The sequence below is a fragment of the Drosophila subpulchrella genome, unplaced genomic scaffold (assembly GCF_014743375.2).
Source record: "Drosophila subpulchrella strain 33 F10 #4 breed RU33 unplaced genomic scaffold, RU_Dsub_v1.1 Primary Assembly Seq31, whole genome shotgun sequence".
NCBI classification, from domain to species: Eukaryota; Metazoa; Arthropoda; class Insecta; order Diptera; family Drosophilidae; genus Drosophila; species Drosophila subpulchrella.
Genome location: NW_023665567.1, coordinates 1,027,588 through 1,036,130, shown reverse-complemented (window position 1 = coordinate 1,036,130; position 8,543 = coordinate 1,027,588). Strand labels below are relative to the sequence as shown.

At 39.4% G+C, this 8,543-nt stretch overlaps 1 long non-coding RNA gene across 1 annotated transcript; it reads left to right on the top strand.

Annotated features, from left to right (window-relative positions):
* The first annotated feature begins 951 nt into the window (after positions 1 to 951).
* Positions 952 to 1,538, top strand: LOC119559690. Its single transcript, XR_005220928.1, has 2 exons — positions 952 to 1,191; positions 1,251 to 1,538. It is a non-coding gene; the product is annotated as an uncharacterized LOC119559690 (long non-coding RNA).
* The last annotated feature ends 7,005 nt before the right edge of the window (positions 1,539 to 8,543 follow it).

Genomic DNA, 8,543 nt, shown 5'->3' with positions numbered 1-8,543 from the left:
AGTGCACTTTAGCGCACTTTCTCTAAAATTTAGCTTTAAAGGCCTCTACTTAATATGGTATATTTCTCGCATTTTTGTCTGGTAAATGCCAGTTTCGATGTTATCTTATGAGTGTGCAATTATATTTCTTATTAAATAACGATTATTTTAAAATTATTTTACAACATCATTATACTTACTTAACGTTGATATAAAGGATTTTAGTATTTTTGTTAAGAATTATAGTCATATCAAAATAAAACATTACAATTTCAATTTAAAAATGGGAAATCAAAAACGCCAACATTTTTTTTAGTTCAGTTTGGTCTTTTATAAAGAAAATATTTTGAAAAAAAATTTATTTGATGGACAAAAAAAAAATTGTTTATTTTAAAGTAAAAGCGGGACCACGCCCATTTTTTTTAATTTACTTCCTTTAAATGTTATATACTTAATTCAAAAAACAAAACTTTTAAATGTTGCATCTTTTTTAAGTTATTAATTAATGACACAAGAAGTGGGCAAAATCCCCATAGTGCAGTGGCGCGGGAAAGATGGCGCAGCATCCGTGGGACGAGAAGGAAGCTTAAAACTACTAATTTACCTAAATACAAACATTCGTTGAACATTCCATTTATTTTTAATTTAATTTCTTTGTGTATCAGCAGACTCCTCCTTTTTAAATTTCTCCTATTGATTTGTTTTCCGTTTGGCAACAAACACAGCTGCTTGTCAGTAAGACCACGCCACATGCATAGCGGGTGAACCTTGAAGACTTCGGCCACACTGCAAAGAATACGATTTTTCGACTAGTGAAACTCTTAGCCGATCTGAGTACTAGGCCTTACATAAAAAAAACTCTTGTTTAAGTCGGGCGATAGTATCGCCGACTATCGACACTCGAGGGTTCAAATGTTATTATCGTAGAATATCGATGGCGCCCACTATCGATAGTTCACCACCTCTATACCCCACCACCACCCTATCGAATTTCTGGCGTTTCCAGCCTTATTATATACACCGTTCATACTCTTTAAAACAGAATGGAAATATTACAAAATATTACCATTTTATTGGACAAAGAATTTTTTCTTTAGTGTTTCGTCAGTGTTCAAGGTTGTTTTCCGTACAGCATGTAAATCTGGAAGTTTCAGGGGCACGTACCGAATGTTTTACCGTGCTCTAAAACATACCATGCCGTCAATCCGAAAGGTTTAAAATGACTTGTTTTGATAAATGTCATTACAACTGTTTATTTATTTTTACACTAGTCAATCAACAAGTGACTGGCACTTTTAGGCCTCAGTCTCCGACTGGAGCTTGGCCACATAAGCTACCTTGTGTGTGGCAATTTTGGCCTTGCGCTGCTCATTAGTGAGTTTCTTAGCATTCCACCTCTTCTTTGTAACGACAGAAGCCTTCTTTGCGGTGACCTTATGGGTGGGGTCGTTACGAATGGCCTGGTGGGCTTTTTTATAGATATCTTCAAGCTGCAAAATAAAGGGATTTATATGATCATTATAAATTAAATAAAGAAATAGAAACAGAAATTGATCTTACATTGAGAGAAAAAATAGGCTTAGAAAACTATTTTAATGATTAATCGAAATGTGGCATAATTTCTAAAAAAAAAAAAAAATGAACATATGATTTTAACTCGAAAATTGATCGGGACTTTTGATGTATTCTTCTCTATAGTCTTATCTAACTTAGAAATGTTAACCGGAAAATAAATTAGCCACGGTAGAACTTTTGAGTAAAAGGATGAGTGCACTACAATTTTCATGATCACAGCTTTACAATATACCCCATTATCTACTTGGCAGCTGGTGATGGAGCGGAGATAGAGGATGCGCTGGATTTTATAGGGAGGAGGAAATAAGGTCGCCCGCTAAGGGACAGCTGGAGGAGCCATCACCAGCCAATATTGGCCAGCTCGGGACGGGAAGGAAGCCTTAAAATTCTAATTTACATAAATAAAATCATTCCTTGAAAATTTCATTTATTTTTATTTTAATTTTTTGGTGCACCAGCAGACTCTTCTTTTCTAAATTGCACCAATTGATTTTTTTCCGTTTGACAACAAGCCCAGCTGCTTGACAGTAAGAGCATGCCACATGCATGGCGGGTGAACTTTGAAAACTTCGGTCACACAAGAAAGAATAAGATTTTTCGACTAGTGAAACTCTTAGCCGATCTGAGTACTAGGCTTTCAGCAAGAAAGTGAAAAAATTTCTGGTGGAAGATATGAAACCACATCGCTTATTATACCCATGGCATTTGGACTTTCTCGCAAAATTAATATTGTTACAAACTTTGCAAGGAAAAACTATGCAAAGCATTTTAATAGTTTCAATAATGAAACGCCTTTCCATTTATGAGCAAAGGACAGTCTGCAGGATGGCTACTTTACTGGCTAAAGCCTAGTACTCACATCGACGAAAACCGAGAGCTAACCATAGGAGTGAGCGAGAGGCAAATACGCGGCTAACGCCTTTCGTCGGGTCTGTTTTTCAGCGCGGTACTCAGATGAGCTAAGGAAATACCAGAAAAAATACCAGATTGAGCGAGTGAATTTCGATAAACGCCGTTAGCCGCGGCCCAAAGAATAAGAAATTTAATCTTTGGCGGTGTTTGTGCAAAGGCGATGTGGAAACTAAAAATTAACAAGGAAGAGCGCTATAGTCGAGTACCTCGACTTTCAGATACCCGTTACTCAGCTAAAGGGACCAAAGGGAAATGGAGATATGCAGGCAGCAAAGCGAGATTGAAATGCGCCACCTACCGGCGGTAGACAGATTTAAGCGTGATGGGCGTTAGAGTGGGCTTGGCAAATTTTTTTTTATCAATCGATAGGTACCAATACATTTCAAATTTTTTATCTAGCATGAAATTGTGGGCGCCACAGGCTTGGGCGGTTTGTGGGCGTTAGAGTGGGCGTGGTAAATTCGCATAACAAACTTGCGCTGCGTACAAGGCTACGGAATCTCAATCTGAGATCCCAATTCTCTATCTATGATAGTTTCCGAGATATCCACGTTCATATTTACGATTTTTTGAAGTTTGTGGGCGGCTTGTAGGCGGTTTGTGGGCGTGGCAAACTTTTTTGGGTCAATTGATAGGTATTGATGAGAACAACACATTTCAGTCAAAATTTGTATTCTAGCATCAAAACTGTAGGAGCCATCGTTAGAGTGGGCGTGGCACTCTGCTGAAACAAACTTGCGCAGGAATCTCAGGAATCTGCATGCCTAAGCCCAGTATTGTAGCTCTTATAGTTTCCGAGATCTCAGCGTTCATACGGACAGACCGGCAGACGGACATGGCTAGATCGACTCGGCTAGTGATTCTGATCAAGAATATATATACTTTATGGGGTCGGAAACGCTTCGTTCTGCCTGTTACATACATTCCGACGAATCTAGTATATCCTTTTACTCTACGAGTAACGGGTATAAATATGGAAGGAAAACCCCAAACTCGACTGCAGGAGGTCAGTACAGATGAAATAGGACGTCTAATCCAAGCTGTTGCCCTTTATTGTGGGATTTCACCGACAGGAAGCAATACCAAAACAGTGCTGGAGGAGATCCACTAGAGAATACCAGAGGGAAGGAAAATGCCGAGTGGAACTTCGCTCTCAACATGGACATCCTGCCGGGCGTGTCCTCGCAAAGAAAGTAAGATCTGTCCAAAAGAATTTGGTTGCGTTGTACTAATAGAACACCAGAACCACCAGTAATATAATCTCCGACGACCTCTCTATTAGGACTCCGTACACCACCACCACCAGCTACTTGGCAGCTTAAGCGGAGCTGGAGTACCCGCTGGCTTCTATAGGGAGGAGGAAAATAAAGCGCCCGCTAGGGAACAGTTGGAGAAGCCATAGCCAACCACTGCCAGGATGCTGGGCGACTTCCTGCTGAATCAGCGGATCAACCACGTTTTCAATCCGGCACCCACTTCCTCAAGGTCCAATATGCCTATTGGGACTCGGAGCTGGACTGCAGTGCACTATGGGGAATTTGACAACTATTTTTGGCCAAAACCCATTTTTTAAAAGTCGTTAAAAATGGGTTTTGTTTATCAGAATGCATCAGAAAACAGAAAAGCTTAGCAGTGTGAGCCACTGTTAAGTTATCAGCTGTTAAAGCCTGTTTTTATTTCAACGAGGTGGCAGCGCTGGTAAAGCGCCTATTATTCTTAATAGTTTAAAGTGTCAAAAAGTGTCAAACTGAACAAAGCACTGATGTTTTTGAAATACCATCCACTCAGAGGGACTTGTAACTTGTGTTTGTGACCTTGATATTGTATTTATTGATTTATTATTGACCTCAAAAAAAAAAACAAAATCTTTAAGTTAATTTGTATTATTAAATGGAGCTAATAAGTGATTCCAGCAGTTTCCACCTCTGAAACCTTTTTTATCTTGTAGAGTATTTAATTCTCATTGAGCTCGGCTAGTATAAAAGTGCACTTTAGCGCACTTTCTCTAAAACTTAGCTTTAAAGGCCTCTACTTAATATGGTATATTTCTCGCATTTTTGTCTGGTAAATGCCAGTTTCGATGTTATCTTATGAGTGTGCAATTATATTTCTTATTAAATAACGATTATTTTAAAATTATTTTACAACATCATTATACTTACTTAACGTTGATATAAAAAATTTTAGTATTTTTGTTAAGAATTATAGTGATAACAAAATAAAAAATTACAATTTCAATTTAAAAATGGGAAATCAAAAACGCCAACATTTTTTTTAGTTCAGTTTGGTCTTTTATAAAGAAAATATTTTGAAAACAATTTTTTTATTTGATGGACAAAAAAAATGGTTTATTTTAAAGTAAAAGCGGGACCACGCCCATTTTTTTTAATTTACTTCCTTTAAATTTTATATACTTAATTCAAAAAACAAAACTTTTAAATGTGGCATCGTTTTTTAGTTATTAATTAATGACACAAGAAGTGGGCAAATTCCCCATAGTGCAGTGGCGCGGGAAAGATGGCGCAGCATCCGTGGGACGAGAAGGAAGCTTAAAACTACTAATTTACCTAAATACAAACATTCGTTGAACATTCCATTTATTTTTAATTTAATTTCTTTGTGTATCAGCAGACTCCTCCTTTTTAAATTTCTCCTATTGATTTGTTTTCCGTTTGGCAACAAACACAGCTGCTTGTCAGTAAGACCATGCCACATGCATTGTGGGTGAACCTTGAAAACTTCGGCCACACTGCAAAGAATACGATTTTTCGACTAGTGAAACTCTTAGCCGATCTGAGTACTAGGCCTTACATAAAAAAAACTCTTGTTTAAGTCGGGCGATAGTATCGCCGACTATCGACACTCGATGGTTCAAATGTTATTATCGTAGAATATCGATGGCGCCCACTATCGATAGTTCACCACCTGTATACCCCACCACCACCCTATCGAATTTCTGGCGTTTCCAGCCTTATTATATACACCGTTCATACTCTTTAAAACAGAATGGAAATATTACAAAATATTACCATTTTATTGGACAAAGAATTTTTTCTTTAGTGTTTCGTCAGTGTTCAAGGTTGTTTTCCGTACAGCATGTAAATCTGGAAGTTTCAGGGGCACGTACCGAATGTTTTACCGTGCTCTAAAACATACCATGCCGTCAATCCGAAAGGTTTAAAATGACTTGTTTTGATAAATGTCATTACAACTGTTTATTTATTTTCACAATAGTCAATCAACAAGTGACTGGCACTTTTAGGCCTCAGTCTCCGACTGGAGCTTGGCCACATAAGCTACCTTGTGTGTGGCAATTTTGGCCTTGCGCTGCTCATTAGTGAGTTTCTTAGCATTCCACCTCTTCTTTGTAACGACAGAAGCCTTCTTTGCGGTGACCTTATGGGTGGGGTCGTTACGAATGGCCTGGTGGGCTTTTTTATAGATATCTTCAAGCTGCAAAATAAAGGGATTTATATGATCATTATAAATTAAATAAAGAAATAGAAACAGAAATTGATCTTACATTGAGAGAAAAAATAGGCTTAGAAAACTATTTTAATGGTTGGTCGAAATGTGGCATAATTTCTAAAAAAAAAAAAAAAATGAACATATGATTTAAACTCGAAAATTGATCGGGACTTTTGATGTATTCTTCTCTATAGTCTTATCTAACTTAGAAATGTTAACCGGAAAATAAATTAGCCACGGTAGAACTTTTGAGTAAAAGGATGAGTGCACTACAATTTTCATGATCACAGCTTTACAATATACCCCATTATCTACTTGGCAGCTGGTGATGGAGCGGAGATAGAGGATGCGCTGGATTTTATAGGGAGGAGGAAATAAGGTCGCCCGCTAAGGGACAGCTGGAGGAGCCATCACCAGCCAATATTGGCCAGCTCGGGACGGGAAGGAAGCCTTAAAATTCTAATTTACATAAATAAAATCATTCCTTGAAAATTTCATTTATTTTTATTTTAATTTTTTGGTGCACCAGCAGACTCTTCTTTTCTAAATTGCACCAATTGATTTTTTTCCGTTTGACAACAAGCCCAGCTGCTTGACAGTAAGAGCATGCCACATGCATGGCGGGTGAACTTTGAAAACTTCGGTCACACAAGAAAGAATAAGATTTTTCGACTAGTGAAACTCTTAGCCGATCTGAGTACTAGGCTTTCAGCAAGAAAGTGAAAAAATTTCTGGTGGAAGATATGAAACCACATCGCTTATTATACCCATGGCATTTGGACTTTCTCGCAAAATTAATATTGTTACAAACTTTGCAAGGAAAAACTATGCAAAGCATTTTAATAGTTTCAATAATGAAACGCCTTTCCATTTATGAGCAAAGGACAGTCTGCAGGATGGCTACTTTACTGGCTAAAGCCTAGTACTCACATCGACGAAAACCGAGAGCTAACCATAGGAGTGAGCGAGAGGCAAATACGCGGCTAACGCCTTTCGTCGGGTCTGTTTTTCAGCGCGGTACTCAGATGAGCTAAGGAAATACCTGAAAAAATACCAGATTTAGCGAGTGAATTTCGATAAACGCCGTTAGCCGCGGCCCAAAGAATAAGAAATTTAATCTTTGGCGGTGTTCGTGCAAAGGCGATGTGGAAACTAAAAATTAACAAGGAAGAGCGCTATAGTCGAGTACCTCGACTTTCAGATACCCGTTACTCAGCTAAAGGGACCAAAGGGAAATGGAGATATGCAGGCAGCAAAGCGAGATTGAAATGCGCCACCTACCGGCGGTAGACAGATTTAAGCGTTATGGGCGTTAGAGTGGGCTTGGCAAATTTTTTTTTATCAATCGATAGGTACCAATACATTTCAAATTTTTTATCTAGCATGAAATTGTGGGCGCCACAGGCTTGGGCGGTTTGTGGGCGTTAGAGTGGGCGTGGTAAATTCGCATAACAAACTTGCGCTGCGTACAAGGCTACGGAATCTCAATCTGAGATCCCAATTCTCTATCTATGATAGTTTCTGAGATATCCACGTTCATATTTACGATTTTTTGAAGTTTGTGGGCGGCTTGTAGGCGGTTTGTGGGCGTGGCAAACTTTTTTGGGTCAATCGATAGGTATTGATGAGAACAACACATTTCAGTCAAAATTTGTATTCTAGCATCAAAACTGTAGGAGCCATCGTTAGAGTGGGCGTGGCACTCTGCTGAAACAAACTTGCGCAGGAATCTCAGGAATCTGCATGCCTAAGCTCAGTATTGTAGCTCTTTTAGTTTCCGAGATCTCAGCGTTCATACGGACAGACCGGCAGACGGACATGGCTAGATCGACTCGGCTAGTGATTCTGATCAAGAATATATATACTTTATGGGGTCGGAAACGCTTCGTTCTGCCTGTTACATACATTCCGACGAATCTAGTATATCCTTTTACTCTACGAGTAACGGGTATAAATATGGAAGGAAAACCCCAAACCCGACTGCAGGAGGTCAGTACAGATGAAATAGGACGTCTAATCCAAGCTGTTGCCCTTTATTATGGGATTTCACCGACAGGAAGCAATACCAAAACAGTGCTGGAGGAGATCCACTAGAGAATACCAGAGGGAAGGAAAATGCCGAGTGGATCTTCGCTCTCAACATGGACATCCTGCCGGGCGTGTCCTCGCAAAGAAAGTAAGATCTGTCCAAAAGAATTTGGTTGCGTTGTACTAATAGAACACCAGAACCACCAGTAATATAATCTCCGACGACCTCTCTATTAGGACTCCGTACACCACCACCACCAGCTACTTGGCAGCTTAAGCGGAGCTGGAGTACCCGCTGGCTTCTATAGGGAGGAGGAAAATAAAGCGCCCGCTAGGGAACAGTTGGAGAAGCCATAGCCAACCACTGCCAGGATGCTGGGCGACTTCCTGCAGAATCAGCGGATCAACCACGTTCCCAATCCGGCACCCACTTCCTCAAGGTCCAATATGCCTATTGGGACTCGGAGCTGGACTGCAGTGCACTATGGGGAATTTGACAACTATTTTTGGCCAAAACCCATTTTTTAAAAGTCGTTAAAAATGGGTTTTGTTTATCAGAATGCATCAGAAAAGAGAAAAGC